Source organism: Cydia amplana, chromosome 1 (assembly GCF_948474715.1).
Source record: "Cydia amplana chromosome 1, ilCydAmpl1.1, whole genome shotgun sequence".
NCBI classification, from domain to species: domain Eukaryota; kingdom Metazoa; phylum Arthropoda; class Insecta; order Lepidoptera; family Tortricidae; genus Cydia; species Cydia amplana.
The window spans coordinates 24,413,186-24,425,766 of record NC_086069.1 but is presented as its reverse complement, the minus strand read 5'-3'; positions in this window follow the sequence as shown (position 1 = coordinate 24,425,766).

Here is a 12,581-nt window from a genome sequence, read left to right as displayed (position 1 = left end):
TTGACAGTTTGATCCTGCACTATGGGGGGCCGTCAGCCCAGTGACAACTGCAGTCTTCAGGGCTGCCATAAAATGTGTGCAAGTAGGGTTGCTATTTGTTGGACTCTGTTGTCGTATTACGCCAAATAAGTTCTCCAGAGAATCTTGGTTTAACTGGCGTAAGTTTAAGTATTTGAATCCCATTGCTCTGGTTTTCAGCCAAATCCCTCTTAGAGATTGTAATGACATCAAGTAACCTTGGATACACTTAACGTTTGTGGCGACAGTTCCAAATGTATTAAGAAATTTGGCTGTTTTTAACTTTCCTTCAAGTGCCGCCCACTCTTCCAAATGAGTCGTTTTTTGCGAAACATTTTGTCGCAAACCTTTTTTTATGTCTTCTGCGGATGATGGTCCATTGGTAAAGTCAAACAACCGGTCAAGTTCCTGTACCACTTCAGCGGTTTCTAACAGCTCAGCAGCTTGTCTTTCATCCCTTTCAGCTTGGGACAGCAGTTTTAGGACAGCGGCTATTGGAATATTGTTTCACCAGGAAGCCACAATTATTACATTTTGCGATAAAAATACAAGACAACATTGTCAAACTCATTAGGGTGACTATGATGTCGGCACGATGAGAATCAGTGTTACACAATTTTTATTAGGTACTTAAGTAAGTTTATATAAATAGGTATGTATTTATTTCGGCATGTTTAAATTGGTGAAATGAGAGCCAATACAGAATAAATAATTACCAAAATTGAAAATCAAAGTCCTTAAACATTACAGACACATTTATGCATTGTTATAATAATAATAAACACATTGATAATAAAAGAAAAATAGAACTTTATCGTAATTTACTGACTTTTGGGACGATACCAGAAACGTTACTGGGAATTTACCCTCTTTGTAAAATTTATTAAGAACGGCACATCACTAATTTCTTTACATTTCACGACTCTTCTCTTTTCGCACAGGTGACCTAGCACCGTGAACACCGAAGTTCGCAAATTACGGGCATCTTTCTCTTTTACTCCTATAAAGGAGTAATTACAGTAACAGAGAAAGATGCTCGCAATTTGCAAACTTCGATGTCTATGGTCCAGTGACAAGCGTCCTAGTTAAAAACGATAGCGAGCGGGCGTAGCGGACCCACGCGACCCTCAGGCAGTTACGAATTTGCCCTAAGATCGAGTAGGCCCGGGCCTAGGGCGGCCAGATATTTTGGGCGGCAGTCTATATGATGGGTGCTGAGAAAGGGGGGGCGGCTAGAGCTTGCTATGTAGCTTGGGGCCTAAGGCGGCAAAGACTGTATGTAATTCCTCCACTGTCCTGAGAGCCTACCCCGTTGCGTCTTTGTCGCACTTGTAAATTCGTACGTAAGTGTGACAGAGAGGCAACACGTCGAACATGGTTCACAGTAGACCCTCTGGTTCTGTCAGCATATTTGTCTCTCTATCTCTCTCACTCATACCTGTGTTCTTGACAGACGTTACGGCGGACCACCTTCCTGACGATCGACCATGTTCGTGATCCAGTACCTATGCCTACTAGTAACAGCTTTTCTTCTTCACTTGGTCCCTCAATACTGAGGATCGTGACATCATATCCTTCTGTTGAAGACCAGGTTCCTCCATAGGGTTCTCTCAGTTTTAATTGCATAGGTGCCGTAATGTGAACACACCATTTAGAACAACTAAATTAAGAGCCCTTATTCCTTAGAGCGTTCGCCGATTTTGCGAAATAACACTCGATAGATGGCGCTGGCGCTTGATACGCGAGCGCCGGCAAAGCTATGCGCGTTTCAACGCAGACGAGAATAATATTGATACTTTTCAATTTAATTTGCAAGTAAATTTATTTTAACGTTATATTGGCACTCTTTTTAAGCATGATAGTAGTGAATAGAGTGTATGTGTTGAGAAAATATATAACCAACGACGAATAAATAATAATGATTGTTTACCTATGTCAATGGAATTTTGCGACAAGTTCATCCATGAAGTCAAGGAACTATTCAAGTCAGTTCACCAAGGAAGTTGAATAATTAAATGTTTGAAAGATAATATTATACTAAATTATAGTATATATACATACGGTGTTGCTTATTTCGTCGAAATTGAAATTTTCTATGTCTCAACCCCTTAAATTGTTCTCTTTCACTAAAAAACAAATGTGTATTTTTTTCAGAATTTTCAATTATGTTTTAGGGGTCGCTACCGAATTTTGAAAATTTGCACCCTCCATACAAGATTATTTTTTTTAGTCTTTTTTCTTGTTTTTTTTTTATATGAATCAACGGGTCAGGATCAGGGTGTATTAATGTGCAGTTTAACATAAAATAATACCACTATTTTTTTAAAGCTTTTTATGCGTGGTTTAGGCGTTCTAAATATTCATTCAGCAGTGCGCACTCCTAAAATAGGAATAAAAATTAAAATATATTGACTATACCTAGTATTGAATTACATGTAAATAGCTTCCATATACTTTGACTCACTGTCTCACTAATTAAAAACTAAAAATTAAAAAGAATCATAATGTATGAAGGATTCAAATTTTCTAAATTCGGTAGCGACCCCTAAAACGAAATAAAATGTTTTCTCAATCTTAAAGCCTATTAGCGTTCTATACACAAAATCCTAGCGAAAAATTGTACTGAATCTTTCTTGTAGGCAATTTTATGCAGAATACTTATGTAATAGAACATTTTTTGCTATGCGCCACCGTTTAAGAGTTATTTACGAAAAACGAAAAAAAGGGACCTTTAATGTCAAATATTTCGATCAAGCAACCGGCAAATTCGGATTCAGCGGGGTCTAATTAGGTTAAAAAACCCGGTTGCCAAAAAGTAATATGCTTTGCCAGTCGAAAACGATTTTATGAAAAATATGACCAGTCTACTAGCTTAAAAAGATAGAAAATAAGCAAATTATTACTTGGCATTATTGCACTTGCACTACTTAAATTCACTATCTTATCACTCCTACAGCATCTGACAGTAAAAAAATCTACTTTCTGTCATGATTTGTTAGAAATAGTTAGGTACATACCTATATCTTGGTCGAGTTTTCTTTTGTTAGTGTTAGGGGTAGGAGTAGGGTTTGATGTACCCATTGCCACCTTTCTCCAGAAAGACTCATCTGCATAAAATAAAACGATTTCGATTATTCCGATACTCTTTACCTATATTGTGCTTATTAAGCGTGAAAAATTAGGTAGCGCTATATTCTCCTCCGGCTCCTCCACGAATGCTAGCAAGGTTTTCAGGTTGCTAACTATGCCTCCTTAAGTGTGCAAGAATGTAGGTACCTGTTACTATACTATAGGTACTTAAATTATATCTGCTTGCAGTGTAGAAGAACGTGTTTTGTTGTTACATGCACGCTCATGCACATGAGGCTATCTGTTTTCTGTTTAGTGTGTTATTCGCCTGTAATGAATCCTACTATCTTTAGTAGTTGGTGTTTAGGTATCTGCGGTAGTATTTTGGTGAGCTTGCGGTTCAGCATTCATATGTGTAGTGGTTGGAGTCCTAGCATCGCGAAAGTCTGTTCTCTATTAATTTATTATTATTAGGGAAACGCGTTTCAAGCCGGAACTCCACTGCTGCGCAGTTGCGCCGTGCGTGCGGTCTAGCTAATTGGAAGTATTGGAACAGAGGGCGTACCGCGAACACCTTCGCAAATTGCGGGCATCTTTCTCTTTTTTTACTCCAAGTAAGGCAGAATTAGAGAATGACATAGAAAGATGCCTCCAATTTGCGAACTCCGGTGTTCGCGGTACGCCTTCTGTTCCGAAGCGCCCCCCACGTACACCCTAGCGCGCGTGGCAGACGAAGCACCCACGCTGAGGGAACGGGGCAGAGGAGGAGATAGCATCGTACGCCTTGTAGGCGGGCCGTAAGCTTGTTTGCCGCCGACGTGGTATAAAAATCGTTTTATACGGAAACGATACCAAACTTGACCTAGTAGCTTAAACGATACAGATATCAAGATCAAGTTGAGAGCCCCCCCCCCTTAAAAATTTACATCAAAAATCTCAGTGGCTCCACTTCTTAAATCCATCCTTGGGTCCTAAGGACCAATCCTGCTAAAGGAAATCTCTTGTTCAGGCAACGCCGTGGTTGACTTTTTGCTCTGAGCAAACTCAACTATGTAGTAGTGATAAATAAGACGACTTCTCATACATTAAATTCCTTCCAGCTGTTTGGACTGCAGCTCGTCAACATAGGCAGAGTTTTTTTAACAGTCCTACAGTCAGTAGCAGAAGTTACTAAGCGGTCGAGGTGTTCAAAATTACCTTGACACGCTCTTTAATTCTCTTAACAATAAAGTCGCATCAGGATCATTTGAACACTTGGCTCTTATAGTAAAAAACCTTATAATGCATCAAGTCCAATAAATTAAATACCTTTGTGCTTAAATAATTTTAATACTTATAAAATTATTGCATATTTCACAACAGGCTTCACTTATACAGACTCTACTTGTCTGGTCAAATTTATGGTTTTAAGCTATTAGGGGTCATCCATTAATTACGTCACACATTTAGGGGGTGGGAGGTTTTGGAAGTAGGTAAGTAATTTTCGTTCCTAATTGGTTTTGTGTTATAAATTTACTAATATTTCTTTTACCAAAAATATTAAAAAAAAAAAAACAATTATAGCGTGTGACAGGGACAGCACGCCCACGCGTGCGTTAGAAAGGGATATCGCGCCTTGTAAGCGTCTCCCCAAGAGAACCAATCGCGGTCGACCCCCGGCTCGCTTCTTAACAGATTAAGCCGCGGGTCAACTTATGGTGGGCGCGTGTGCCGCCATGTTGTATCGCGTGATCGCTGAGGGCGCTGCGCGCGAGTTAGTTCGGTAGCCGACACCTTTGTGTATAAACGTATGCGTGTATCCGACCCTACGACCGATCATAGCTTTGTTCAATTGTAACAGTTTTAGGGCCAGTTGCACCAACCACATTTGACAGACTGATCATCGTCAGCCGGCGCGCCCCGCGCCTTTACTATGAAACTTTCCATACATAAAAATTTAGCGAACTCTTTAACGTTCGTAACAGTTTGGTGCAACCGACCCTTAGTATTTTAATGTGTAGTGGACTGTGTTGTATCGTAATCCGTGTACTTTAAGTTTAATAAACTGCTTTTAACTTCAGTGCCGACTATTACTATACCCACGCCCGCTATACAATGCCGAGTTAGTATTGCCGATTTCGTTGAAAACAAAATTGCCTAAAATGTGACGTCACACCAGGTGGGGAGGGATTTGCAAAATGTGACCAAGTGTGACAAGGAGGGGGGAGGGGTCAAAAACCTAGAAATTCGTGTGACGTAATTAATGGATGATCCCATACCTAACCATTTCTTGTTCGGTGGACAAGTCGCATGCTCAATAGCATTTAATTGAGCCAATAACATTTTCATAATTCTACGCTTACCTTTATCCGGTTGAATTCTTAGGCATGTAGATTGAAGATCAGCTCGAATGGTAGTCGCAGACGTTGCGGTGTCAAACACTGGGGTTTGTGCTTTCGTCGACGTGTCTTCCTCATCATCATTATGTTTAAAATAATTGTGATCACGAAGAACATCTTGCACTGAAACAAAATTAATTTAAATTAATAGCATTAAAACCAATCGGGACAGAAGTAAAATTACATACCTACATTAAATTATCTAAAGAAATTTCACACGTTAAAATAAGTTTCAAAAAGAAATTACAATCATAGGTAGGTAGGTACATAATACATTAGTTAGTACCATCACTTATTTTTATTTGTCAGTCCTAGTAGGCGGAGGCGGTAAACCAAGTGTAAATATGTAGGTATGTACATTACTTTGAACTTATTCTTATCTGTTTTAGGCCCCCCCCACATCTAGCGTCCTTCGAGCGTCGGCGTCTGTCGGCGTCTGGTCAGCGCTATGGAAAATGACGTCGCTGCGCAGTTGCGTCGACGCTGCGTCGACGTTGCATCGAGCAGCGGCCATAGAATTGTAGAAGCCGACGCTCGAAAGACGCCAGATGTGGGGGGGCCCTTATACCGATCTATTTGACCTACTTATAGGGCCTGAAACTTTCCATACATAAAAATTTAGCGAACTCTTTAACGTTCGTAACAGTTTGGTGCAACCGACCCTTAGTATTTTAATGTGTAGTGGACTGTGTTGTATCGTAATCCGTGTACTTTAAGTTTAATAAACTGCTTTTAACTTCAGTGCCGACTATTACTATACCCACGCCCGCTATACAATGCCGAGTTAGTATTGCCGATTTCGTTGAAAACAAAATTGCCTAAAATGTGACGTCACACCAGGTGGGGAGGGATTTGCAAAATGTGACCAAGTGTGACAAGGAGGGGGGAGGGGTCAAAAACCTAGAAATTCGTGTGACGTAATTAATGGATGATCCCATACCTAACCATTTCTTGTTCGGTGGACAAGTCGCATGCTCAATAGCATTTAATTGAGCCAATAACATTTTCATAATTCTACGCTTACCTTTATCCGGTTGAATTCTTAGGCATGTAGATTGAAGATCAGCTCGAATGGTAGTCGCAGACGTTGCGGTGTCAAACACTGGGGTTTGTGCTTTCGTCGACGTGTCTTCCTCATCATCATTATGTTTAAAATAATTGTGATCACGAAGAACATCTTGCACTGAAACAAAATTAATTTAAATTAATAGCATTAAAACCAATCGGGACAGAAGTAAAATATAAAACAGATATATTATATGTATACCCATGTCTGTAGCTTTACTATCTCCGAGTACTTAAAGGTCACTGAGCTAAAAGCCACGCACAGACAAATAGATGAACGGACACGGCGAAACTGTAAGAGTTCCTGGTTGACTATACTTACATTTACAAAACCCTAAAAATCAAAACTCTATCACCCCATCCATTAAAATTTGTCACGCCCTGTCGAGCAAATCATACTTAAAACTAAAATACAAAGGTACTATTTTCATCGCACAACTAATTTAAATCTATAACGTCACATAATCATCGATATAATGGACTGATAAACATCACTCAGGAGAGTCAGGAGTGAACTATGAAACTTCCCAGACAATAAAACTTAGCGAACGTTTTAACGGTGACAGACTGTTTGGTGCAACCGACCCTAAATCTAGATGCCTAATTTTCTTGCCGCTTCGCAGACAATTAGCATACCTACTCATTAGGAAATAATTCTACCAGTAGGTACTTAGAGTTACACCAAGAAAAGTCTGCAGCGATTTTGATAGCCCACGCAGTGGAAGTGTTATTTATACGTCATAATTTCATGGAAGTTTGACGATTAAAATAACACTGGCACTGCGAGGGCTGTCAAATCGTTGCAGACTTTTCTTGGTGTAACTTCACCACCCTCATACTAGTAATACGCTTAATAGAAAAAAAGCGGCCAAGTGCGAGTCGGACTCGCCCATGAAGAGTTCCGTGACAGCAAGTAACATAATAAAATTGGGGTTTACGGTTTATGTTATGACGTATTAAAAAAAACTACTTACCAAATCTTGTTCAAACCAATTTTCGATGGAAATTTGCATGGTAATGTACATCATACATTTTTTTTAGGTTTATCATTCTCTTTATTTTAGAAGTTACAGGGGGGGACACACACATTTTACCACTTTGGAAGTGTCTCTCGCGCAAACTATTTAGAGTTTAGAAGAAAATGATATTAGAAACCTCAATCATTTTTGAAGACCTATCCATAGATACCCCACATGGTCGTATGGGTTTGATGAAAAAAAAAATTTTGGGTTTCAGTTCTATGTATGGGGAACCCTAAAAATTTAATGTCTTTTTTCTATTTTTGTATGAAAATCTTAATGCGGTTCACAGAATACATCTACTCACCAAGTTTCAACAGTATAGTGCTTATACTTTCGGAAAAAAGTGGCTGTGACATACGGACGGACAGACAGACAGACAGACATGAGGGGTCATCCATTAATTACGTCACACGTTTAGGGGGAGGGAGGGGGTCAAGAAAATGTGACATATTGTGACATGGGGGAGGGGGGGAGACAAACTTTGTGACGTCACTTTAACTTCATCAGTAACCGAAAATTGATGTAAATTATTTAGTTCGCTGTATATTTAAATAACAAGTTTTTAAAACGAAAATAGTTTTTAATCGTTTAATTTTCTTTCCTAAGCAGTTTTGGGTTATAAAATTACTAATATTTATATCGTCAGAAATATTTTGATAAAATATACTTGTTAACTCACATTATAGACGGGTCTAACGCGAATTATATTCAATTACCTTTATTTACCGACGTTTCGACACAGGTTTCACTGGTCCTGTGTGTGGTGGACCTGTGTCGAAACGTCGGTAAATAAAGGTAATTGAATATAATTCGCGTTAGACCCGTCTATAATGTGAGTTAATATGTATTCAAAACGCGAAAGTTTAAAATATACTTGGTCAAGCAGATCTTGTCAGTAGAAAAAGGCGCGAAATTCAAATTTTCTATGGGACGATATCCCTTCGCGCCTACATTTTTCAAATTTGCCGCCTTTTTCTACTGACAAGATCTGCTTGACCAAGTTAGTATATTAAAATAATACTTAGGTACTTACTTAATTCTATTTGGCGATTTCGTAGAAAAAATGTGACGTCACACTAGGGGTGGAGGGGTTTGCCAAATGTGACCAAGTGTGACAAGGGGGGGGGGAGTCAAAAAACATAGAAATTGGTGTGACGTAATTAATGGATGACCCCTGACGAATCTATAAGGGTTCCGTTTTTTTGCCATTTGACTACGGAACCCTAAAAAACACAACCGAATTGATAACCTCCTCCTTTTGAGATTTGAAAGTCGGTTAAAAAAGGTACCTTTATCCGGTTGAATGCCTAATAGTCCAGATTGCAGACAAGCTTGGCTAGTACTGGTAGATGCAGCAGCTGATGAAGTTTGTGCTGGAACCCAAAAAAATACATACCTACATTAAATTATCTAAAGAAATTTCACACGTTAAAATAAGTTTCAAAAAGAAATTACAATCATAGGTAGGTAGGTACATAATACATTAGTTAGTACCATCACTTATTTTTATTTGTCAGTCCTAGTAGGCGGAGGCGGTAAACCAAGTGTAAATATGTAGGTATGTACATTACTTTGAACTTATTCTTATCTGTTTTAGGCCCCCCCCACATCTAGCGTCCTTCGAGCGTCGGCGTCTGTCGGCGTCTGGTCAGCGCTATGGAAAATGACGTCGCTGCGCAGTTGCGTCGACGCTGCGTCGACGTTGCATCGAGCAGCGGCCATAGAATTGTAGAAGCCGACGCTCGAAAGACGCCAGATGTGGGGGGGCCCTTATACCGATCTATTTGACCTACTTATAGCTGATACTAATAACCTGCTTGAAGACATGCATATCGGCGTCCGCGTGAGAGCAAATCTCACTTATCTAGTAGGAGTAGTAGGTACCTAGTAAAGAGTCCTCAAGTAAACTATTACAAAGCAGTCAGAGCATGCGAAGACCATCAACTATGAGTTTCTCCAGACACGTCCTGCCTCGCACAGACAAACTGTGGAATGAACTGTCGCGTGTGGTATTTTCGGACCGTTACAACCTTCAAACTTTCAATAAAAGAGGCCTGCAATGAAATTACAACCCCTATGGTGTTGCGGGTATCCATGGACAACGGTAATCTCTTACCATCACGGTGACTCGTGTGCTCGTTTGCCTCCTATGTCATATAAAAACACATGTTCCAAATTTTATTAAAATACCCATAATCTTATAGTTTTGGAGTAAAATGACTGTGACATACGGACGAACAGACGGCCATGACGAAACTATGAGGGTTTCTTTTTTGCCATTTTGGCTACGGAACCCTAAAAATGTTCACAAATCGGAATATAGGTTTCGAATAGCAACGTGATCTTGAGATCTGTGTGAAAATACTTTTAAAACAAAACTAGCATATAATTACCATTTTCACTGGTATTAACAAAGTACAAAAAAATTCACTTCCACTTAACTTGTAGAGGAGATGTTCCTAGTTGACTACGGAATCCTAAAAAGGGTACAATACAATACCAAGTAACTAAAAAACCGGGCAAGTGCGAGTCGGATTCGCGCACGAAGGGTTCCGTACCATAATGCAAAAAAACGGCAAAAAAAAACGGTCACCCATCCAAGTACTGACCCCGCCCGACGCTGCTTTACTTCGGTCAAAAATCACGTTTGTTGTATGGGAGCCCCACTTAAATCTTTATTTTATTCTGTTTTTAGTATTTGTTGTTATAGCGGCAACAGAAATACACCATCTGTGAAAATTTCAACTGTCTAGCTATCACGGTTCGTGAGATACAGCCCGGTGACAGACGGACGGACGGACGGACGGACGGACAGCGAAGTCTTAGTAATATAGGATCCCGTTTTACCCTTTGGGTACGGAACCCTAAAAAGCGGCCAAGTGCGAGCCGGACTCGCGCATGAAGGGTTCCGTAACAGCAAGTAACATAATAAAATAGCGGTTCACGATCTATGACGATTAAACAAAAAACTACTTACTAGATCTCGTTCAAACCAATTTTCGGTGGAAGTTTGCATGGTAATGTACATCATATATTTGTTTTAGTTTTATCATTCTCTTTATTTTAGAAGTTACAGGGGGGGACCACTTTGGAAGTGTCTCTCGCGCATTCGCATTACATTAGAAACCTCAATATCATTTTTGAAGACCTATCCATAGATACCCCACACGTATGGGTTTGATGAAAATAAGTATGGGGGACCTCCAAAATTTATCGTTTTTTTTCTATTTTTGTGTAAAAATCTTAATGCGGTTCACATAATACATCTACTTACCAAGTTTCAACAGTATAGTTCTTATAGTTTCGGGAAAAAGTAGCTGTCACATACACGGACAGACAGACGGACAGACAGACGAACAGACAGACGGACAGCCAGACGGACAGACATGACGAATCCATAAGGGTTCCGTTTTTTGCCATTTGGCTACGGAACCCTAAAAAGATCTCTCCAAAACTCCATCACACCTTTACTTAAAAATGCCCAGTCGAGGAAATCAGCTATGTACTCTATTTTAATCTACGTCACTCAGTTTTATAGTAAGAAAACTATGAAACTTTCCATGCTTACTATAAAACTTTGCGAACGTTTTAATGATGACAGAATCTTTGGTGCAACCAAACCTAAATATGACTACCTAATTTTCTTGCCAGTTCGCAGACAATTCGCATATGTACTCAATAGGAAATAATAAACAAATAATTCAACAAGTAAATGAGGATGTTACTTAATATATAATACGCTTACCTTTATCCGGTTGAATGCCTAATAATCCAGATTGCAGACAAGCTTGGCTAGTACTGGTAGATGCAGCATCTGATGAAGTTTGTGCTGGAACCCAAAAAAATACATAACTACATTATCTAAAGACATTTCACATGTTATAAAAATAAAATAAAATTTGTTTATTGCAGACTTCTTCATAACGGTCCATACATGTTAGTACTTAATACTTACTATCTTAATAAGGAACTAAAATAAATTATTGTTATTAGAAATTATTCAACAAGTAACATCCTCATAATAATATGCTTACCTTTATCCGGTTGAATGCCTAATAGTCCAGATTGCAGACAAGCTTGGCTAGTACTGGTAGATGCAGCAGCTGATGAAGTTTGTGCTGGAACCAAAAAAAAAATACATAAATACATTATCTAAAGGCATTTCACATGATATAAAAATAAAATAAAATTTGTTTATTTCAGACTTCTTCATAACGGTCCATACATACGGTACTTAATACCTACTATCTTAATAAGGAACTAAAATAAATTATTGTTATTAGAAATAATTCAACAAGTAACATCCTCATAATAATATGCTTACCTTTATCCGGTTGAATGCCTAATAGTCCATATTGCAGACAAGCTTGGCTAGTACTGGTAGATGCAGCAGCTGATGAAGTTTGTGCTGGAACCCAAAAAAAATACATAACTACATTATCTAAAGACATTTCTCATGTTATAAAAATAATATAAAATTTGTTTATTGCAGACTTCTTCATAACGGTCCATACATGTTAGTACTTAATACTTACTATCTTAATAAGGAACTAAAATAAATTATTGTTATTAGAAATTATTCAACAAGTAACATCCTCATAATAATACGCTTACCTTTATCCGGTTGAATATTTTTATAAGTTATTAATTTTAATTTACAATATTATAATATATCTATTTGGCTGGAGCCAGGCATATACACTACTAATAATAACTACATACACCATTGAGTGTACCCTGGTCCGGTGCACGAGAAGCTGACTATCAAGCCTGTCAGCTATAACTGCCGGGAGACTGTTGCGGCTGTCCCGCAGGCGCCGCAGCACGTATAATAAGTTTAAAAAAGATATTACAAACATACCTGGTAGTGGTAAGTGAAAGGTACATATTACATTACCATCACTTATCACTTTTATTTGTCAGTTGTAGTCGGCTGTTAACCAAGTAGAGTATGTACCTATACTACTTCCATACTATAGCTGTAAAACTGTGGCCTTTTTCCAGTGATAGAAACATTTCTGTCACGTAT